The sequence below is a fragment of the Mauremys mutica genome, chromosome 11, assembly GCF_020497125.1.
Source record: "Mauremys mutica isolate MM-2020 ecotype Southern chromosome 11, ASM2049712v1, whole genome shotgun sequence".
Taxonomy (NCBI): Eukaryota; Metazoa; Chordata; order Testudines; family Geoemydidae; genus Mauremys; species Mauremys mutica.
This window is the reverse complement of record NC_059082.1, coordinates 36,512,127-36,536,464: the sequence shown is the minus strand read 5'-3', so window position 1 is coordinate 36,536,464 and position 24,338 is coordinate 36,512,127. Positions and strand designations below refer to the sequence as shown.

Sequence of the window (24,338 nt, the reverse complement as noted above, 5' to 3'; positions counted from 1 at the left end):
TAGTGGATCACAAGGGACGTTTCACCGACATCAACGTGAGATGGCTGGGAAAGGTTCATGATGCTTGTGTCTTCAGGAACTCTGGTCTGTTTAAATCACTGCAGGAAGGGACTTACTTCCCAGACCAGAAAATAACTGTTGGGGATGTTGAAATGCTTATAGTTATCCTTGGGGACCCAGCCTACCCCTTAATGCCCTGGCTCATGAAGTCGTACACAGGCACCCTGGACAGTTGTAAGGAATTGGTCAACTATAGGGTGAGCAAGTGCAGAATGGTGGTAGAATGTGCATTTGGATGTTTAAAGGGTCTTTGGCGCAGTTTACTGACTCAGTTAGACCTCAGTGAAACCAATATCCCTATTGTTACTGCTGCTTGCTGTGTGCTCCACAATCTCTGAGAGAGTAAGAGGGAGACGTTTATGGCGGGGTGGAAGGTTGAGGCAAATTGCCTGGCCACTGATTACATGCAGCCAGACACCAGGGTTATTAGAAGCAGGGCCGGCTCCAGGCACTAGCCCAGCAAGCAGGTGCTTGGGGCGGCCATGGGGAAGAGGCGGCACGTCCGGCTCTTCGGCAGTGTGTCCCTCACTCCCTCTCGCAGCGAAGGACCAGCCACTGAATTGCCACCGAAGAATGAAGCAGATCGCGGCTTTTTTTTTTTTTTTTTGGCTGCTTGGTGCGGCAAAAAACCTGGAGCCAGCCCTGATTCGAAGAGCACATCAGGAAGCACTGCGCATCAGTGAAGCTTTGAAAACCAGTTTCATGACTGTCCAGGGAACCGTGTGACAGTTCTATTTGTTTCTCCTTGATGAAAACCTGCCACCTTGGTTGACTCTAATTCTCTGTAAGCGCACTGCCCTCCCCGCTTCGATCACAGCTTGGAAATAAAGTTTCTATGGTTTAAAAACTATGTATTCTTTATTGTTTATAAAAATAGGGAGATAACTCACAAGGTAGCCTGGGTGGGGTGTGGGAGGAGGGAAGGAAAAGACCACTTCAATACTTGTTCAATGACAGCCTTGTGTCCACTGGGATGGAGTGGTTGAGTGCCCGGAGCCTCCCCCCTCCCCGCGTTGTTGGGCGTCTGGTTGAGGCGGCGGCTATGGAACTTGGGGAGGAGGCAGGGCGGTTAAACAGGGGTTGCAGTGGCAGTCTCTCCAGCTGACGTTCCTGAACCTCCACCAGATGCCGGATCATGTCCGTTTGTTCCTGCAGTAGCCCCAGAGTTGTTTCTGCCTCCTCTGATCTTCCTGCCGCCACCTCTCCTCACGTTCACTGGCCGCTTTCCTGTCCTGTGCTATTGTAGCCCCCACTTTCTGATGAGCTCTTTCAGTGTGGGACGCCTGCATGAGCTCAGAGAACATTTCATCGCACTTGCGTTTTTTTCTCTGTCTTATCTGAGATAGCCTTTGGGACGGAGGAGGGAGACTTGAAACATCTGCAGCTGCGGGAGTGTAGCAGGGTGAACCCCTGCTCCGGCCCTGAAGGGGTTAAAAACAGCCCTGGGAAGGGGCCGAGGCTTGAGAAGACAGCCTTCAGGCTAGGCTGATTGGGGAAGTGGCTGCAGCTGGGGCCACGCCCCAAACTGAGCCACTGCTGGCCCCTATAAAAGGCCAGGGAGGCCAGAGGCAGACGGTCTCTTGCTGTCTTCAGAGAGAGAAGGGCCTGGCTGCAGGGAGCTAGAGACTGGGTACCTGAGCGGAGCAGGGCTGGGGAAAGGCTGAGGAGCTAGGGAGCTCCAGCCTGGAAAGCCCCAGGCTGCGGCCTAGTGAAGGGCTAACAGGTACTGGGGGTTGCAGAGGGCAGCCCAGCGGTAGGCCAAAGCACCAGGTCCAAACCCTCCTTGCCTGTGATGAGTTGGCTGATACTGCAGTCTGCCCCAGGACGTGGGGCTAGACAATGACTGGCAGTAGCCATACACTGAGGCAAGGTGGGGATAGAGGGTGGGGATTCCCTTAGAGGGGAAACCCTGAGAGAAAGGGGTTACTGCCAGGGGGCAGCACCCCCATATAAAAGGGCACCGGGTCCAGGGAGGGACACGGGGGCCTGAGGACAGGCGGATCACCAGCCTGCAGAGGGTGCTCCAGCGCTGGACAGAGCTAATTCCCGGAGTCACCAGCAGGAGGTGCCGCAGGGGTGAGTCTGACCCGTCTACACGGAGTTAAAAAAGGGAGAGAAGTATTTAAAAAGATACCCATTGTTCGGTAAAATGTATACTCTTTCACATTGAACACCACTATTCACATTACATAGCACATGTGATTTTGATACAAGGTCATTTTTTGCATCTTCTATTGAGTGCCTCTGGCTTTGGTGTTAGAGATCAAACACGCCGGGCAACAGAATTCAGCTTGCAGGTGGCCATGGTAAGCCATATAGTCTTTCAGCTTCTGCAACCTTCATAACAGCAGCACCCTCCTTTCCCATACCAAGCAAAGCCTGTTGAGTTTTCCATTTAGGGCTGAGCTTTTCGTGTTAACGTGCAGCAGCAGAAACCAAACTAACCCCCCTCCCTCCCTAATCCTTTTCTCTGCGATGATCGCTTTTAACCCTTCCCCAACCACGTGGCTGGTATCAGGGAAGATCCCTGCTAGCCAAACGCGAACAGCTCAGCGCCAATGCCCCCCCCCCCACCGCTTGGCTAACTGCGGGGAGGATTTCTTTTCAGTCACAGGCAAACAGCCCAGTAGGAATGGCCACCTATGAATGTCCCCTTAATTAAATTCCCGTATTTCAACCAGTTTACCATGAACGATATCACTCTCCTGAGGAGATAAAGAACAGATGTTGCTTGAATGCCAGCAAACACCAGGACCATACGCTGCCAGGCTTTGTCATGCAATGATACCATATTACTTGCTACTAGCATGGCATGGTAAAGTGTCCTACCATGGAGGACAGAATAGGCTGCTCTCCCCAGAAAACTTCTGCAAAGGCTTTTAGAGTACCTCCAGGAGAGCTTCATGGAGTTGTCCCTGGAGGATTTCTGCTCCATCCCCAGACACGTTAACAGACTTTTCCAGTAGCTGTACTGGCCACGAATGCATCCCAAGTCCTCAGGGCATATTAATCATTAAAAAACGTTTGCTTTTAAACCATGTTTTATATTTACAAAAGGTACACTCACCAGAGGTCCCTTCTACGGCTTCATGGTCCGGGATACCGCCTTGGGAGGGTATTTCAGTCAGGGTGAGAAAAAGATCCTGGGCTGTCAGGGAGAATGGCATGCTGTGTGCTCTCCTCAACCTCGTTGTCCTCCTCCTCCTCCTTATCTTCCCCGTCCACAAAATCCTCAGGCATGGCGACAGAGTACCCTATCATTGGAGTCCACGGACAGGGGTGGGGTAGTGGTGGTGGTCCCCCCTAGAATTGCCTGAAGCTCAGCGTAGAAGCAGCATGTCTGCGGCTCTGTCCCAGAGCGTCTGTTTAATTCTTTGGCTTTCTGGTACGCTTGTCTCAGCTTCTTAAGTTTCACGCGGCACTGTGTTGAGTCCCTGTTGTGGCCTCTGTCCATCATGGCCTTTGAGATTTTTTCAAATGTTTTGGCATTCCATCTTTTGGAACGGAGTTCTGATAGCACGGATTCATCTCCCCATACAGTGATCAGATCCAGTACCTCCCGTACAGTCCATGCTGGAGCTCTTTTTCGATTCTGGAACTGCGTGGTCACCTGTGCTGATAAGCTCTGCATGGTCACCTGTGCTGATCAGCTCTCCACACTGGGCAAACAGGAAATGAAATTCAAAAGTTTGTGGGGCTTTTCCTATCTAACTCTCCAGTGCATCCGAGTTCAGATTGCTGTCCAGAGCAGTCACAATGGTGCACTGTGGGATAGCTCCCGGAGGCCATTAATGTCGAATTGTGTCCACACTAACCCTAATTCGAACCAGCAATGTCGATTTCAGCGCTACTCCCCTCATTGGGGAGGAGTACAGAAATTGATTTTAAGAGCCCTTTATGTCGACAAAAACGGCTTTGTTGTGTGGCTGGGTGCAGGGTTAATTTGATTTAACGCTGCAAAATTTGACCTAAACTTGTAGTGTAGACCAGGCCTAAGTATTATCCTTATTTTCCTCCACATGCGTAAAAAGGCAGAGGTGCAAAGTGACTTCTCTGTGATCACACAGGAAGTTTGTGGCAGAGTTAGGAATGGAACACAAATGTCTTAATATATAATCACAGGCTTTAAACACAAAACTATTCTTCATCCTTTTGAAGTGAACACCTGCTGAAGCACTAGAGTGAGGTCACCAACTCATTTCATACACATCACTTAACAGCCAGGGCTTCGTAACAAACTTTTGATCACTACCCTGTTTCAAGTGCATGGGACTGAAATAGTGATGATGACCTAGTGGAAGAGACACTGCACCATTCTTAGAGCAATTAAGGCAGAAAGAAGCTGGACCTGAAATAGTAAGACCCTTAACAAAAAACTACTAACACTGTGCTTACAGAAACTTCTGCTAGAGATGGGGAATATGGAAATGAGGAATATGAGACCTTTGTATAGAAAAATTTTGTAGGAAATACATTTCAGCCATAGTGGTCTAATAAGGGGGAGTCCGCTGTCTTGAGGGAAATTGTAGGTGTAGGCAAAGGTATGTAGATGAGCCTGAGATGTGGTGGAAAGCTATCAGCACACATCCCTTTCTTTCTTTCTTTTTTTTCTCTCTCTCTCCAAGGTTTCTTGGCTGTAGAATATTTGCCTAGGAATCTGTTTTTCCGTTCCAGACTTCCCAAGCTTCCCAAACAGGCAAAAAAACAATTGTTACAACTCCAATGCAGTTGGAGTCAACATCAAGTTTTAAAAATAGTAAGGATTCATTTTTTATTAAAAGAATTTTACCAGCAATCAGTAATTAGTTTATAGACTTCCTGAGGTGAAACTTGACCTTCTGAAGAAAGAGGCTTGGTTTTCCAAGTCTTTATTGGCTCCCACCACAGCAGACTCCCACCCTGGAACTGTTTCCTGACCTTTGGAAAGGGTCATCCATATTTAAATGGAGAAAAAAATGTGCACTGCATTCTGATACTCTGTGGTAACATGGTCTCTCTCTTTTAGAAATAAAATTGGTGAGTTCAGTCCACATTTAAAATGAACTTTTTCTTTCTCATGATAAAACATCCTTTAAAAATACCCTTGCTTGGTTAAATCAAATCATTCACATTGCTGAACGGAGACTAGCTATCTCCCTTCTATTGCAGGATAATTGCAGCAGTTGGTGCTTATACAAGATGATAGGTGGTGGGTGGATGTGTTTGGCTGTGGGTGAGCGGAGGGAGAGAACAGTATTAAAAAGTTGTAGAGAATTTTGTGTGACTCCTCTACCTAAATATTGCACCCAGACAATATATAGTATCCCTCACCCATAACCTCAGGCCAAATATAAATTCTCCTGAGCCAATGCCCTGGAAAAATATGGGCTTTTAAATTATGACCACCCCAATCTCCAAAGAGAGTAAGCACATTGGCTACTTGGGCATCTGTTCAAATAGAAAAGGGAGAGACAATTATTTGAATATATACTCAGCAGGGTCATTATCAAATTTCTGAAAAACTCAAAGCAAGAAAAATAAAGAACTGAATCTATTATTTAAATTCCAAACACTTTTCTGTGTTGCAGAGGATTTATTTGTAGAGCTATCGATTAATTGCAGTTAACTCATGCCATTAACTCAAAAATTGCGATAAAAAAATTAATCGTGATTAATTGCAGTCTTAATCACACTGTTAAACAATAGAATACCAATTGAAATTTATTACATATTTTTGGATGTTTTTTCTACATTTTCAAATATATTGATTTCAATTACAACACAGAATACAAAGTGTACAGTGCTCACTTAATATTTTTTATTACAAATTTTACACTGTAAAAATGATAAAAGAAATAGCATTTTTCAATTCACTTCATACAAATACTATAGTGCAATCTCTATCTTAAAAGTGGAACTTACAAATGTAGATTTTTTTTTTGGTTACATAACTGCAGAGGCAGATTACGGTTTTGTGGGGCCCTAGGCCAGAGCAACTGGGGGCCCCTCCCACCTCTTCCTCTTGCAGTCCACCCTGCCCCTCTCCCTGGCTCTCCTGCCAGGGAAAGGGGTTGGGGTGCAAGGGCTTCTCCTGCACGCCCAGCGCTCCTGCTGGGAAGAGGGGCTTCTGAGGGGGGGAGGAGTGCTCAGTGGGCAGGTGGAGCAGGTCGGGGCAGCATCCATTTTTCCAGGGCACGGGCCCTGTTGGCCCAGTGGCTAATCCGTCACTGCATAACCGTAAACAAACTTGTTTGTCTGAGTGATTGGCTGAACAGGAAATAGGACTGAGTGGACTTGTAGGCTCTGAAGTTTTACATGCTTTTATTTTTGAATGCAGGGGGGTTTTTTGTACATAATTCTACATTTTTAAGTTTAACTTTCATGATAAAGAGATTGCACTACAGTACTTGTATTAGATGAATTGAAAGATACTATTTATTTTGTTTTTACAGTGCAAATATTTGTAATAAAAAATATAAAGTGAGCATTGTACACTTTGTATTCTGTACTGTAATTAGAACAGGAGTACTTGTGGCACCTTAGAGACTAACAAATTTATTTGAGCATAAGCTTTCATGGGCTACAGCCCACTTCTCTCAAATAAATTTGTTAGTCTCTAAGGTGCCACAAGTACTTCTGTTCTTTTTGCAGATACAGACTAACACGGCTGCTACTCTAAAACCTGTACTGTAATTGTAATCAATATATTTTAAAATGTAGAAGACATCCAAAAATATTTAAATAAATGGTATTCTATTATTGTTTAACAGCGCGATTAATCACAATTGTTGTTTTAATTTCTTGACATCTCTATTTATTTTATTTTTACTGGTCCTCCCTACTACTATCAAAATGGGCAATTATTCTGTTTCTAACTCTGAGATACCAGTGCAATTAATAGTAACACTTCTTTATTTCTCTGCCTTTTCTTCCACTCTACTTTAGTTCCCATGTATCTCTCAATCCACATCACCTTGTTCTGATGCTTGTTTTAACCTCTGTTTTTCAGTAAGAGCCTTACCAACACCACCTGATGAAGATCACACATCTGCTCCTGTATAAACACTTCCCTAGTGACGTCAGAAATGAAGTAGAATCCAGAGAGCCTAACTAGTTCTGCTGACAGTGGCCCACCTCAGGAAAGCATTACTGACCAAGACCAGACTGCCTATCAGAACAATCATTTTGTAGGTTCTCCTTTTTGGTTGACGGAAAAGAGTGCAAAGTGGTTAAGGATTTCAGAAATCTAGATTTAACCTCCTGGGCTGCTATACTGAATTAACTCCATTTTCATAAATCAAGCCACTATTTTTGTAGTGTAAAAACAAGAGTTTAATGTGAGTAAGCTCAGACAATCTGTTTAAGATTTGCAGCTGTTTATCCTTCCCTTCCACATTAAATTGCCAGCAACATCTTGAAATTCCCAAGAAGTCAAAGAAAACTGAGAAAATACAAAAGGATGTGTAAGAAGGGTAACTATTATATAGCAAAATGGTATAAATCACCCACAAAAAAAGCCAGGAAATTTCAATTTAAGGCTTTCATTTCATCCTTAAATCTCTTCCTTGTGCTGTACTTAGGTATCAGAGCAGATGTTATATTCCCAATCCTTCTCAGTATGTACTTAGTTCTGATTAACTGGAGTTATGCAAAGGTGGTACAATAGCAGCAGAATAAGATCTTAGATTCATCAGCCAGAATGCAAAGGAGGCAGTAGTCTTAACTCTGTGAGAAATTATGAGACAGTTTAAAATGGCAGTCGTCTTAAAAAAAATCACGTCTCTCTGAAGGTGTGCTTATCTACTGTCACAACTAACTTCTAATTTACTGTAACTGAAAGCAGTTAAGAAGATTTGTATATATATTTGCATATTTGACAGCATTTTATGTATAGTCAGTTTGTCTGTTTTTCTTGTATTACTCGTGTCGTTTTCTCATTCACACAGAAACAAGGGAGATTAAAAGCTTTAAAAAATAGAAAATGTAATTGTAAAATCAAAAATATTGGCAGATGGAAGGGATAGCATCTGAAATCCCTTTAACCAATTTAATTTTTTAAACTGACTAGACTTCCAGTTGATGGTATCCCTTCAAAAGAAAATGGCTTCTATTTTCAGAGCTTGAAAACTCTACTTGACATTTTGCCAGCAAGTAGAAAGTTTTCACTGATGAGAAAGGAACCTATATTACCTACCAGAAAAGCTAAGCTTTTATTTTAAACAATGAAGCTTCTACCTTTTATGGTTGTGAAAATAACTTTTCAAGTGTTAAACAACGCAGTGCCATCTTTCTCAGTCTACAGAGTGTGCCTGGGTGCCTTCCCAGTCTCCTTCACTCCCCAGCTGACAAGACTATGGTCACTTTCAAAGCTAGTATACAAAAACTAACAAGCAGCTGTGAAACTTGCAAGAATTATATCAGCTTCACTTTGCCACTATTTGGGAAGGCTATGAACAGCTGCAGCAGCAGGCACTGGTGCTTTTCATGGAGAAGGAGTTACCAATAAATAAAGGTTTGGAGATGGAATTGGTGGGAAAAAACTTCTCTTTACAAAAGCTGTGAGGATAGGGAGGGATAGACTAGCAGAGACTACCCTTCCCTAAATCCATCCATTGGAGGGCTCAAAGGCAGGGGAGTTAAAAAAAAATTTTTTTTTTCTTTTTTCAGCAGGCCAGAGAAGGGGAAAAGAGTATATTTTGCAGTTTAGACACCTGTGACGGGTTTGATCACAGAACCCCTCTTGGGAGCTGCCACCCGATGTGCCAAGACTACTTCTACCCCTGCCTTCCCTGCCAGCTCGGGGCCCCAGCACCCTGTCTTCCTGAGCCAGACACTCCAGTCTGCTCCAACAAAGACCCAGGGTCTGAATTACTTGCCCCAAAGCTGCAGGTTTACCTGATAGCAGCTAACAGAAGTGTTCCTGTCTTTAACACTCAGATGCTCAGGCATGAAGGAGTGAAATTAGGAAGGCCAAATCACACTTGGAGTTGCAGCTAGCCGGAGATGTTAGGAGTAACAAGAAGGGTTTCTTCAGGTATGTTAGCAACAAGAAGAAAGTCAAGGAAAGTATGGGCCCCTTGCTGAATGAGGGAGGGAACCTAGTGACCGAGGATGTGGAGAAAGCTAGTGTACTCAATGCTTTTTTTGCCTCTGTCTTCACAGACAAGGTCAGCTCCCAGACAGCTGCACTCTGCAGCACGGTATGGGGAGGAGGTGACCAGCTCTCTGTGGACAAAGTAGTAGTTCGGGACTATTTAGAAAAGCAAGACGAGCACAAATCCATGGGGCCGGATGCACTGCATCCGAGGGTGCTAAAGGAGTTGGCCGATGAGATTGCAGAGCCACTGGCCATTATCTTTGAAAAATCATGGCGATCGGGGGAGGTCCCGGATGACTGGAAAAAAGCTAATGTAGTGCCCATCTTTAAAAAAGGGAAGAAGGAAGATCCAGGGAACTACAGGCCAGTCAGTCTCACCTCAGTCCCTGGAAAAATCATGGAACAGGTCCTCAAGGAATCAATTCTGAACCACTTAAAGGAGGGGAAAGTGATCAGGAACAGTCAGCATGGATTCACCAAGGGGAAGTCATGCCTGACTAACCTAATTGCCTTCTATGATGAGATAACCGGCTCTGTGGATGAGGGGAAAGCAGTGGATGTGCTATTTCCGGAGTTTAGCAAAGCTTTTGATACAGTCTCTCACAGTATTCTTGCCAGCAAGTTAAAGAAGTATGGGCTGGATGAATGGACGGTAAGGTGGATAAAAAACTGGCTAGATGGTCGGGCTCAACGGGTAGTGATCAATGGTTCCATGTCTAGTTGGCAGCCGGTATCAAGTGGAGTGCCCCAAGGGTCGGTGCTGGGGCCGGTTTTGTTCAATATCTTCATTAACGATCTGGAGGATGGTGTGGACTGCACCCTTAGCAAGTTTGCAGATGACACTAAACTGGGAGGAGTGGTTGATACGCTGGAGGGTAGGGATAGGATACAGAGGGACCTAGACAAATTAGAGGATTGGGCCAAAAGAAATATGATGAGGTTCAACAAGGACAAGTGCAGAGTCCTGCACTTAGGACGGAAGAATCCCATGCACTGCTACAGACTAGGGACCGAATGGCTGGGCAGCAGTTCTGCAGAAAAGGACCTAGGGGTTACGGTGGACGAAAAGCTAAATATGAGTCAACAGTGTGCCCTTGTTGCCAAGAAGGCTAATGGCATTTTGGGTTGTATAAGTATGGGCATTTCCAGCAGATCGAGGGATGTGATCATTCCCCTCTATTCAGCACTGGTGAGGCCTCATTTGGAGTACTGTGTCCAGTTTTGGGCCCCATACTACAAGAAGGATGTGGATAAATTGGAGAGAGTCCAGCGGAGGGCAACAAAAATGATTAGGTGGCTGGAGCACATGACTTATGAGGAGAAGCTGAGGGAGCTGAGATTGTTTAGCCTGCAGAAGAGAAGAATGAGGGGGGATTTGATAGCTGCTTTCAACTACCTGAAAGGGGGTTCCAAAGAGGATGGATCTAGACTGTTCTCAGTGGTAGAAGATGACAGAACAAGGAGTAATGGTCTCAAGTTGCAGAGGAGGAGGTTTAGGTTGGACATTAGGAAAAACTTTCACTAGTATGGTGGTGAAGAACTGGAATGGGTTACCTAGGGAGGTGGTGGAATCTCCTTCCTTAGAGGTTTTTAAGGTCAGGCTTGACAAAGCCCTGGCTGGGATGATTTAGTTGGGTTTGGTCCTGCTTTGAGCAGGGGGTTGGACTAGATGACCTCCTGAGGTCCCTTCCAACCCTGAGATTCTATGCCCAACTTCCAATGGGGTCTAAACCCAAATAAATCCGTTTTTACCCTGCATAAGCTTTATACAGGGTAAACTCATAAATTGTTGGCCCTCTATAACACTGACAGAGAGAGATGCATGGCTGTTTGCTCCCCCAGGTATTAATACATACTCTGGGTCAATTAATAAGTAAAAAGTGATTTTATTAAATATAGAAAGTAGGATTTAAGTGGCTCCAAATAGTAACAGACAGAACAAAGTAAGTCACCAAGCAAAATAAAAAAACCCCACAACGTGCAAATCTATGTCTAATCAAACTGAATACAGATAATCTCACCCTCAGAGATGCTTCAGTAAGTTTTTTCCTCAGACTGGACACCTTCCAGGCCTGGGCACAATTCTTTCCCCTGGTACAGCTCTTGTTCCAGCCCAGGAGGTAGCTAGGGGATTCTTCATGATGGCTCCTCCTGCTTTGTTCTGTTCCGTTCCACCCATTTATATAATCTTTTGTATAAGGCGGGAATCCTTTGTCCCTCTCTGGGTTCCCACCCCCTCCTTCTCAATGGAAAGACACCAGGTTAAAGATGGATTCCAGTTCAGGTGACATGATCACATGTCACTGTAAGACTTCATTACTCACTTGCCAGCACACAAGTATACAAGAACACTTACAGGTAAAACACAACCATCTGCAGTCAATTGTCCTGGTTAATGGGAGTCATCAAGATTCCAAACCACCATTAATGGCCCTCAGAGTTATATTTCATATTTCTAGTTTCAGATACAAGAGTGGTACATTTATACAAATAGGATGATCACACTCAGTAGTTTACAAGTTTTGTAATGATACCTTACAAGAGACCTTTTGCATGAAGCATATTCCAGTTACATTATATTCACTCATTAGCATATTTTTATAAAATCATATAGACTGTAATGCCACAACACCTGCTAACAAGAGGCTAAATAAATTAATCAATCAATCAAGCTCTTCCCTTCCCCACATCAGATCTAGGGAAAGCACCATGGTAGGAAATCCAGGACTTCCTTCTTCTCTTCGACAGCTGTGAATAGAGCTGAACTTCTCACTATGGCATTGACCTTAAGCCACAGTTGCCTTACCTTTTGTATCAGCCTCTAGCATTTGGTACATTTTCTAATCTCTTCCATTATACTCAGTTTTGTGTTTTAATCACACAGTGAGAAGCACTTATCACATTAAAAAAAAAATTTAAACAGCATTTGAAAACAACTATTTCAATTTTACAATTGGCATACCAAAGGAAAACTCCAGCTGGCAGCTGCCATCTTACAGAAAAGTGACTTGTGACACTAACAGTATATAAGCTAAATCTCAGCAATTTCCTCCCACCCCCACAATGTAATCTTTTCTCCTGCAGAGCTATACAAATGGAGAAGTTTAAGTAACTTTTCCAAGGACAACTGTGATCTAAAATGTAGTTACCCTTGTAAATCCCACCAGTTAGCAGGAGTGTTCTGCCCTTGACTAGGCAAAGAGCACAAAATGAATGTGTGTACATAGGGCAACAGAGTGAATGGAGCTGGGAGAGGAAAAGGACAACTGGGGGGCGGGGGGGGGAGGAGAGAGAGCAAATAATTAATTTATTTTCTTGAGTAGTAACATTTACAAGAAATGTGAGAAAGTAGGCGATTTTTCATTTTCAGACTCAGTGGGACATACTGTATTATTTACATTACATTAGTAGCACCTGGAATTCCCATTGAGATTGGGTCCCCATTGCTCTAGGCCAGGGACCGGTAACATTTGGCACGCGGCCTGCCAGGGTAAGCCCCCTGGTGGGACGGACTGGTTTGTTTACTTGCCACATCTGCAGGTTTGGCCGATCGCAGCTCCCACTGGCTGCGGTTTGCCGCTCCAGGCCAATGGGGGCTGCTGGAAGTGGTGTGGGATGAGGGATGTGCTGACCGCCATTTCCCGCAGCCCCCATTGGCCTGGAGTGGCGAACCGCGGCCAGCGGGAGCCACAGTTGGCCAAACCTGCAGACGCAGCAGGTAAACAAACCAGCCCAGCCTGCCAGGGGGCTTACCCTGGATGGCCGTGTGCCAAACATTGCCGATCCCTGCTCTATGCACTATATACGACAAAGTAAGAGACAGCAAACTATGTGAGGCAGGGACTATCTACATAAACACAGGGTATAAAGGGAAATGGAGGCACAGAGCAGTGAAGTGACTTGCCTAAGGTCACACAGGAGAGCAGTGGCAGAGCTGGAAACAAAACCTAGCTCTCCTGATTCCCAGTCCAGTACCATACCACCAGGCCACACTAACCACAAACTGGGTAATTCTGAAATGCAGGTCTGAAGTTTGACCAACAGGCAGTTAGAGATTGTTGGGATAACCACTCAATTTCATTTTTGCATTAAAAAAAAAATCAGGCGAGTATTGTTCCAAGTAACAGCTAAAATAACAATGATTAGAGGGTTTTTCTGTTTGACAGCCCTTGTCAGTCAGCCTATTATTGTGTTGGTTTTCATACAACAGGGAAACATTTTGGAAAAAAAAATAAGAAAATGTGATTGTAAAGCCTCAAAGGCAAGCGAAGTACCTGAAACTACTGACTAGATTTCAAATCAACTGCATCTCTTTAATCTCTTGCCTGTCTTCTGTATAGCCACCTACAAGTACCACCATCCTCCTGGCCTGCTTCACCAAGCCTCCCTTTCTCTTTCTTTGAGTTCCTCCTCAAAACATACTTACTGGGTCTACTGCATACTTACAAATCCTAGTTCCTCTCTCTTAGCAATGACCCCTAACAGAAAAAAATATATAATAAATCTGGAATCTCTCTACCGCATGCATCACTGAATAAAATACCATATGATCTCCTTCATTCATCTTCCATTCCTTCTAAATTTTGTAATCATCACTTGTCACATTTTGTCAATGTAACATGGGATCTCTTTGGGGCAATGACCCTGAGTTTTACCTATCTGTTCAGCCCCAAGTATATTTCTAGCAAACAATAAGTTTTTCCTAGCCTGTAAAAACTGATAACTGCAGAAAATATTCTGTGTACCTTTAAAAAAAATCCAAATTGATTTATATCAAATATTGCGAATTAGGAGAGAGCTAATTAAGAGGCTAACGGTGATGCACCATCTTATCTTGATGGCGCATTACCCACCACCATTCATATTTTAATCTTCTTCCCCCTCTCCTCCCCCTACTAGCAAAAAAAAGGAACAAAAAACTTACCACCACCTCACAACACCTTAAAAAGAATGAGTTTTCCAAAATGTTTGAAATTAATATGAAAGCCAGCCCTTGACGTTTAAAAGATGTTCATTAAATTGATAATTAACTTGACTAAAACATCCTTGCACGTGACAGGACCCCCCTTTCCCACTGTAGCCACAAATTACTATATTTCCAGGTATTATTGTTACAACCCTATCCCAACATCAATCACAATCTCTTATTGGTTATGTAGGTCAGTGATCCACATCTGCAAAACCTGAAGAAAAAGCATACAGTGCACTATAGACCAATAAAGTTTCTACATTTTTAAATCCTTATTTAGAAGATTCCAGAAATAGGAAATTATAAACTCTTATCTGAAAACTTTGCTGGCCTCTGAATACAGATGCATCTCTAATAAACTAGTACTGCATGAACAGATATTAGATTTTAAAAATAAATACAGTTTAATTCCCAAGAGTATATAATAGAACATTAACCTAAAAGCAATAGTTAGAATTTTAGAAATGTTCTGGCATTTTCTAAGCATTTGTAACCTCCTCCATCCTCCCACTCTTTCCCTATTATAAATCTTTAAATGCTTTGTGTGTTTATTTGCATATCAATACTCACAATGCTCTTCCAGTTCACAGCAGTACAGGCATTTGAGCTCTGGGAACAAATTGAAAGGTACTCAGTTATTTTCTGCATACTTTGCAAATGCTCTGATAAACATATTCCCTTATAATAGTTCCCTTGGTAAACATTTTGCTGGACTAGACTCTTAAAACAGAATTTAGGCTATTTTATAAGTGGTAATAAGGAATTAGAATATACACTGAATAATAGCTTAGCTCAATGTACGTGTTTGTTCAAAACTACTTTTTTTAAAAAAGTTTTTTTTCAAAATGGAGAAAAAAACATTTGCAGTAGCTCTAGCTAGCAAAATTAAATGCAAGCTGGGTAACTGATTTTGTGTTAACCACCTTAAGAATTTTATAAAAATATATACTTGTTTTAGGAGAAAAAAGCAAACAGCTTTTTTAATGTAAGCAAACTCCATGTTTTAAAGGGTTAGCAAGACCCACAGCCTCTTTGTATCACGCTTGATACAAGACAATCCACTTTAAAATAAAAAAAAGAAAAAGAAAAGTCTCAATGTTTAATTAAAACAGGTTGGAAATTCTAATGCAGAACAGCTGTTCAATTTTGGACCGGTTGGCAAACAAAAGCAGGTCCTTGCGACTGGTCTGGGCAAGTAACATTTGGGGACTAGTATAAATGCTTTCAGGACCAGTACATTTTTCCAGACTATTTTGAGATGAGAATTAGAAATTAAAAAAACCTCATTTCCATAGCTCATGGAACTCAGAGCTTCAAGTATCTGCTACTACTGAATACAATTTTAAAGCTGATGTTATTTAGGTTTGAGGACATCAATCTTCAGTAAGCAGTATGTATTGGAGTCTATTTATGGCTTTAAAATATTTACAAGAATATGAAGAAGGGTCAGAGATCACAGCTGAGACAGAGAACTAGGCAGTTCTTCCTGCCTTCTCTTCCCAACACCAGCCAAAATATAGTAATTCAAAAAGCCACTGTTAGTGCTTCCAGATTTCAGTATTAATGCTTAGTACTTTTTATAGATCATTTTACAAAAACATAGTAACACATGCAGTACAGTGGTTTAGAGATGACCTGCAAACGATAAAGCAAAATTGGAAACTGCCAGAGCACTGGTGGAAGAAGACTGGGGCATTACAGCATATGGAATTTTTAGTCAGAACTTTAGGCTGCACGGTATAACAAAATGCTTCTTCACTTCCAGAACAGCCCACAAGACAGCTTGCTGGATCCATGCTGCCTCCAGTCAGTTACAAAGTAGAGTTTTCATGTTCCATTTAGGATAAAGGTGCTCAGATTCAGAATAACTTGTATACCTGCATGAAAACAGAGCAATGGCTGGAGGGGACAATTGCTAGTTCTTTACGGCTCGTGTTTCATCCAGACTCATTCTCAGATATTGCAAGCCCCAAACAGTTAAAAATCATGCATGAGCCTCCCCCACCAAAATCATGGCATTGGCTTTGAAATCATACTCTCCGAGCTGCCTTGCTGATCTTCATGGTGGGTTTGACCTTGAGCTCAACCCTGCTGATCCCCATTCAGGGTTCAGCGGCCAGCTTCACATGTCATAGACATATGGCAGTGTAAAGATCAGAGAAGAGAACTTTCCCCTGCATTTTCAATTCTTGTAGGAAATGAGAAAATTATCTGTTAATATTCCATTGTGAGGGGAAAAGGCCTTATTGTTTTGCTGTGCCAGCAGAGTAGCTTTTCACCTTCCATGATTTTTTCAGTTCCTTGGCATTTTTGTTGTTCTTCAGTTTGTAATTATAACCAACTGTTAACATTTTTTAATTGACGGACTTCAGTAACTCAGACATAGGTTAGGGGTTTGTTACAGGAGTGGATGGGTGAGGTTCTGTGGCCTGCATTGTGCAGGAGGTCAGACTAGATGATCATAATGGTCCCTTCTGACCTTAAAGTCTATGAGTCTATGATTTAAAAAAAAAAAAAAGATTTTTTTTTTGTTATGGGATTGTGAGGTTTTGTGATGCTGTGTATAAGAAAGGTGATCATTTATACACCGCTACCTCAATAGAACGCCACCTGATATAACACAAATTTGGATATAACGCGGTAAAGCAGTGCTCGAGGGGGTGGGGGCTGTGCACTCTGGTGGATCAAAGCAAGTTCAATATAACACGGTTTCACCTATAACGTGGTAAGATTTTTTGGCTTCCAAGGACAGCATTATATCGAGGTAGATGTGTATCACTGTTACCACTGTTTTACAATTTCCATAAATCTTATACAAAGTGCATCATGTAAGGTGTCAATGGAAAGGTTATAATTTGAAGTATGATTATCCTATGTATATACATGTATCATCATTGTATCTGAAATTATGAATATTGGCTATGTACTTCTATCTTACACGTGTTGCATTCGTGGGTGATGCCCGCCAAGTAGAATTTACATCAAGGCTAGACATCTATATGTTGATGTGCTATCAAGAAACCTCAGCTCTCACAATGGGCCATTGAAGAAACTTATCCCCAGCAGTGCAACTAGGGCGGTCTGGTCTGGTATGAGGCACCAGCAACATATTTATAGCTGGGACTGCGTACTGGAAAGAGGAGCAGCAGAACGTGGGGCCGTTAGACACCCCACGCCAGAAGCTCCTCCAGTGCAGCTGTACCACCTCCAGCCCTTCCACACAGGGTCTCCTCTGTCCGACAGCAGCCCCACCGGAGGACAGAGCTGGGGGGCGGGGCTGGGGGCAGTACAGCTGCCAGAGGAGGTGACAGCATTCTGCTCCTTTCCCCACTGCCCCTCTCAGCAGGGAAAGGAGCAGAACCCCCAGCCCCACCCCCTGCCCTTCCACAGAGCTGTCTCCCCTCTGGCTCCATCTGTACAGCGGCAGCACTACCAGAGGACAGGGCCGGGGGAGCTGGAGCAGCACAGGCATGGGAGGAGCTGCTGGAGTTCTGCTCCTTTCCCCCGCTGTGGTTCCCAGGAGAGCCCTGAACTGCAGGGCTCTCCTGGAAACCACAGCGGTGAAAAGAGCAAAACATGGGGCCACTGGGTGGCCCCACGCCAGTAGCTCCTCCAGCACAGCTGCTGTAACGCCCCTAACCCCACCCCCCCAGCCCTGTCCATCGGTGGGACTGCTGTACAGACAGAGGAGATCCTGCGTGGAAGGGATTGGGTGGTACAGCCACGCTGGAGAAGCTGCAGGCGTGGAGCTGCCAGTAGCCTCGTCTCCCTTCCCCTCCCTCCCCAGGAAGGGGGGGCGGATCATGGGGAGGGGATGGGGAGAGCGTGGGGGCCTCAGACTGGGGACAGAGTCATGTGGAGGGTGACGTGAGGAAGTCATGTGCCTCCCCCCATACCAGCAAGAAATGGATTCCACTTACACCACTGCTTACCCTGTCCAGGTAGCTCTTCCTGAAGAGCCAATGGCCACCCTCCTGTGATTCAGCAAATCATGTAAGGATATATGAGATGCTCCTGTGACCCTGGACTCCACCTTGGGCCAGTAACTTTCCACAAACAGGGGCTGTGGACTTTGTTTAGGACAGTAAACTTCCATGCACATGGCAGAGGATATAGAAAGGCACCTGAGACATCTCCAATTTGACTCTTTCCTGATCTGATTCTCTGGACTGTGGATTTACAACTAAAAGGAGCATCTTGAACTATGGACTGAGAACCTTACAATCTTTTGGAAGTTACCAGAGAAACTTTACAAGCCAGCAAGCTATTCCATCACGGCTACAAACCTGATATAAGGACTTCGCAATCATTTGTATGTGCATGAGCTATTAACCATTTATAACTCCCCATTTCTTTTATTATTAAATCTGTAGAGGGGACTGCATTTGGCTTCTGGTTAACCAGTAGGGTACTGCAGAAGCTCTTTTGTTACTGGCTTGGTGAATCTAATTATAGAATAAACCAAGAGTTTTGGGCATCGTCTGTCCTATTTCTTACAGTCTGTACTGAACGTGGCATTTTCAGTGTGGCCCATATCAGGCACCCAGTCACAATTTATCTTCTAATTTTTGAGACTTTGGAGTTCACATTTTCAATTTTTTCTTGGCAATCATGATGGCTTAAAACATTTTATTTAAAAAAAAAAGAAAGAAGAAGAAGAAAGAAGAGAGTCTCACTTAAGCACATGACTCCAGGAGGTGGGGCTTTAAGACAATCACAAAATATCACAAGAATCAAAAAAGAGTAGGCAACACTGAGCCCTTCTGAATATGGCTCTGAATATTGCTCTGCCCGTTGGAGACAACTTCTTCTTGGAGAGTGAAGGTCAGAGAAGTAGTACTGGGTCTACTGCACACCATCTTCCAGTTTTGGGAAAGTTTATTGAGAGGATTGTGGCAGGACCCATGACAGGTTCTACAGATTTCATCTTTCCTGAATCCCACTCATTTGGACTTTAGACTTGGGTTTGAGCAACAAACAACACTGATTACGGAGCTTCTCTTAACAATGGAGGACAATGAACTGTCTGTACTGATTTTATAGGATATTAACTGCCTCTGATACCATTGCTTATTTAAGAGATACACAATTGTTAGAGTGGCTCTGTTCATTGCTTACTAGATGGTGGTTTGGGGCAATTTCTCTTCTGACATGATAGCTTTCATGTGAAATAGTCTGAGATCAGTTTTGTCACTCTTCTTGTTCAACATGTTTGAGGCCATAAGGAGTTGGTAAACTGCAGCATATTCAGTACATTGCCTGTACTTACCTCTGTGTTTCCAACACATCTAGACTAGCTGATCCAGTATTGTGAATAATATGCAGTTCCAACTAGAGGAGATTACAGTAAATTAATCTTCAGGTGACAGAGGCATGTTATAATTATTATTCATTTGTATTATTGTAGTGCCTAAGAGCCCTACTCATGGACCAGGATCCCACTGATGGTAGATCTGCAGCTAAAAAGAAAAGCTGTGCTTCTTTGGCCCCACACAGATGCAAAACATCTTTTTAGCTATAGTTACTAGATCTTCCAACATCAGAAACTAATAAAACTCCAAGAACACAAACCTGCCTCATAAATGGTAGCCATGTTATCTTAAGCAGGGCTGCAGATGTTTCCCTCACTAACTCTTCCAGATTCTTCCTCAAAATCACCATCATCATGCTAGTCTTGTGCAATTTGAGTGGTGAACAGCTGACTCCAATTTCAAAAAGAGTGGATTGGAACCATTCAGAATCTCCAGTCACTGTGAAAGTCAGCGTCACATCTGCTGAGCAATGAGTCATACAGGAGTCACACAACACAGGTACTCTGCCTTGCACTGACTTACAACAGCCTCTTGAACTCTGTCTAGAAACTAAATTTCCATCTCTAGAGCCCTAAATTATGGGGACCCTGAGGGTTTGCCTCTCCTCTAATGTAATATTAGCAGAGTTGGGAACAGCAGATTATTCAGGCTATAGGTCCATTGTTTCAAATAAGCAGGAGCCCGATGGCAGGGCATTTTCTACAAGAAATCCTCAACTCTTAATTTGGCTTCCTTCTTTAGTCATCAGAATCCAAACTTGTTAATTCCACAGACCCCATCTTTCCTCACCAGCACTAAGAAAGATTGAAGGAGGATTTAAGTGAGACATTATGGTATGGTTGTGTAGAGAGTGTATTTGTTTACTTTACTTTTGTCTATTCATTAAAGATTTGATTAAATAAAGGACAAGAGTTATATTTTCAGATGGCATGATTTGAAATGCTGTGGGTAAAAGTCACCATGGCCCAGAAGTGGGTTGAAGAACAATCTCTTAATAGGCCAGTCTGCATTATTCCACCTGCATGTGCCATTACTCCCTGTATTGGAAACACCTCTTTACCTGCTCCTAATAAAGCTGCATGTGAAGTTTTGTGTCACACTTATGCAATGACAGTTTCATAAGAGAGAGAGAGAGAGAAACAGCAAAGCCTATAGGCTGCTGCATATGTAAGTCTTGGAGCCCAACTGGGAACACTGGTTGACATAACCTTACCAAAAGCTTTCTTTCACAGCTCACTTTCCTCATCTCTCCCAGGCACATGGTAAGTGCCAGACCTATCTCCCACTTCACAGCTCACCAGACATGCTCAGCATATTCTGGACTCGTGATTACATCAGAATTTCAGCTTTTATTTTAATATGAAGATGTCTCAAGTGCCTTTTTATATCTTCTAGCCCTGATGGTTGCAAAGAAAAGCTTGAAAACATGAACTGAGTGTAAATGTAACCAAAGCAATAATATCCTTGTGACTCTGAAGACTGCACAGAACAACAGCTCTGAGAGGTGTGAAGTGTTCCATGAATCTCAATATGACACTAAGGGTATGTCTACACTATGGGATTATTCTGTTTTTACAGAAACCGGTATTTGGAAAGAGATTGTATGAAGTTGAGTGCACGCGGCCACACTAAGCACATTAATTCGGCAGTGTGCGTCCATGTACCGAGGCTAGCGTCGATTTCCGGAGTGTTGCACTGTGGGTAGCTATCCCATAGTTCCCACAGTCTCCCCCGCCCATTGGAATTCTGGGTTGAGATCGCAATGCATGATGGGGCAAAAACAGTGTCGCGGGTGATTCTGGGTAAATGTCGTCAGTCAATTCTCCCTCCATGAAAGCAACGGCAGCCTCCAGCTGCTATGATATTCCAGCCAGGACCAAATCTCCAGGAGACAAAGCTTAAAGAAGGGAATGACCGGGAGTCATTCCCATTTTTGCGCAGGGGCCCCCGGCCAACCTCACCGAGGCCAGCCAGGAGCACTCACAGGATGATGAGGATGGTTATCAAGCCTATTGCACTGTCTGCCATCAGGAAGGGGAGGGGAAGGGATGCTGCTGTTCAGCGCTGCAGCACCGCATCTACCAGCAGCATCCAGTAGACATATGGTGACATTGAAAAAAGGCAAGAAATGATTTTTTTCCCTTTTCTTTCACGGGGGGGTGGGGGGTGGGGTGGAGGAGATTGACGACATATACCCTGAACTACCCGCGACAATGTTTTTGACCCTTCAGGCACTGGGAGCTCAGCCAAGAATGCAAATGGTTTTCAGAAACTGCGGGGACTGTGGGATAGCTCGAGTCCTCAGTCCCCCCTCCTTCCATGAGCATCCATTTGATTCTTTGGCTTTCCGTTACGCTTGTCATGCAGCACTGTGTTGTGTCCCCGCTGTGGCCTCTGTCTATCATAGCCTTGGAGATTTTTTCAAATGTTTTGGCTTTTCGTCTATTGGAACAGAGTTCTGATAGAACAGATTCATCTCCCCATACAAAGATCAGATTCAGTATCTCCCGAACGGTCCATGCTGGAGCTCTTTTTTGATTCTGGGACTGCATGGTCACCTGTGCTGATCGGCTCTCCACGCTGGGCAAACAGGAAATGAAATTCAAAAGTTCGCAGGGCTTTTCCTGTCTACCTGGCCTGTGCATCCGAGTTCAGATTGCTGTCCAGAGCTGTCACAATGGTGCACTATGGGATAGTGCCCGGAGGCCAATACCGTCGAATTGCGGCCACACTAATCCTAATCCGAAATGGAAATACCGATTTCAGCACTACTCCCCTCGTCTGGGAGGATTACAGATACCGGTATTAAGAGCCCTTTATATCGATATAAAGGGCTTCGTTGTGTGGACGGGTGAAGGGTTAATGCGGTTTAACGCTGCTAAATTCGATATAAACTCGTAGTGTAGACCAGGCCTAACTCTAAAACCAGTGGGTCTGGCATATCGACCCAAGCAGATACATCTGAGCTGCTGGAGTGAGTACTACTAGTATCCTGATGCCTCCTCTTTCTTAATGGGGTAGAAAGCATGCCTCAGCAGCCAATCCTGAGTAGAAGGAGGACCCATGCCATTGTCCCTAACTTTTGTGAGTGGGGTTGCTAGTGGATGGCGCCACAGGAGCCCAGGGTCACAGTGTGCCTAGAGCTCCAGGCTGCCTTAATCTGGCCCTGCAGCTCACGAAAGCTCATGCTAAAATAAATTTGTTAGTCTTTAAGGTGCCACAAGTACTCATGGTAACAAATGACTCCCCCCTCCTCTTTCTCAAGAGACTAGATTGATAGTAGACAGTTGATTGATTTCAGTTTTGTGTATTATATTTTTCATGCAACATACAGTAAACAGAACCAATGTAAAATAGTGCTGGTTTCACCATGTTACTGTATTTGGAATTGTTGTGACTAAAAATCAGGGTTGGTTTTTTTTTTTGTAGGGAAGTAAATAGAAGAAGTTGTGACATTGTTGTAGACCCAACAATGTGCCTTTAAGGCACTAGAAAGCTAATGAAGGAAGCAACTGAAAAATTTATTAAATAGGCTGTGTTGTAAGCTTAAAGAATTGCCACCACCTGGAAGCAAGAAAAATCACTGTAGTTGAAACTGAATGACTTAAAGAAATGTGTTATTGATGAAAGCCATATATATGAAGTACCTGGCAAAGTGAAGGAGTTTTGGTGAAAAGTGGCAGTTTATTTAAAAAGGAACCCAAGAACTATGGAATAGGGGGAAAGAATTGTGAACAAGCTTAAAATTCCTCTTCTTAAATAGTGCAGAAGTGTCATGACGGTTTTTATTCATTCACTGTATTGAAAAAGGGGAGTTTAATGTGCTGGTGATCTTTGTTAGTGTTCCAAAATTTAAATATGTAACAAACTACAAAATAATTGTAATGCCACTTCTTTGGAACAGTTCTTAATTGAATTAAATTCTATTTCTAAATCACAATGTCTATGTTATGGAAGCAGTAGTTAATAGCACTCTGTTGTAACATAGAAATAAATTGCATGCATTAAGAAACATTGCTAAAGATCTGTTTGGACTCTTGCTACATGAATGTTCTTCATGCTTGTTACCTTAGTTCTCCTGTGCCCTAATCTATTTTACTTCCTAGATACTAAAATTGTTCAGACATTCCTGTCTGGCTGATTTTTGTCTCCTGAATGTGATGATTGTCTTTGGGACAATAGAGGGTTTTGGCCAATATGGTGAAAATTTTAATTAAAAAAAAAATTGGAATCACTGGAAGCCTAGTGAAACTAGGGCTTTATCAGCCTAACCCAGTATTACTTTGTTTCAATGAGACTGTTTTTCAGCAACTTTAACTAAAATGATGGTTAAAACAGGTGTGGCTGCTAGAGTCTAGCATGAGCTACAGCATAAATTTCTTCAGGTGAGCTGGTTTTAGAACTGATGAGAAATGTTTGTTAATTTCCCCACTGTGAACATAGCTTGATTCTTTCACTAATTCCCTTGTCTTTCTTTCAAAGCCTTAGGCCTGGTCTACACTGGGGGGGGAGGGGGGGGAGACAGGGGACGGCGGTTCGATCTAAGGTACGCAACTTCGACTTCAGTTACGCTATTCGTGTAGCTGAAGTACCTTAGTTCGAATTACTTACCTGTCCTCACAGCGCGGGATCAACGTCCGCGGCACCCCCGTCGACTCCGCCACCGCCGTTTGCGGTGGTGGAGTTCCGGAGTCGACGGGAGCGTGTTCGGAGTTCGATATATCGCATCTAGATGAGACGCGATATATCGAACTCCGAGAAATCGATTGCTACCCGCCGATATGGCGGGTAGTGGTGAAGACATGCCATTAGGAGTCTAAGGGTATGTCAATTTCTAGCCTCACAAAGCTGTTTATCCATTATTTGTTTTTTTAAGCATACCATCAGTAAATACTAAACTAGGGTTGATTTACAGGGCCAG

The 24,338-nt window shown here is 43.5% G+C and overlaps 1 protein-coding gene across 3 annotated transcripts in view; it reads right to left on the bottom strand.

The window, feature by feature from the left end:
• Positions 1-24,338, bottom strand: part of HMG20A (high mobility group 20A) — an 88,818-nt gene that overhangs the window by 60,070 nt on the left and 4,410 nt on the right. For all 3 annotated transcript variants that reach the window (XM_044980255.1, XM_044980256.1, XM_044980254.1), the window contains exon 2: positions 14,676-14,714. The gene's annotated coding sequence lies outside the window, so the exon portion shown is untranslated. The remainder of the gene's footprint in view (positions 1-14,675; positions 14,715-24,338) is intronic.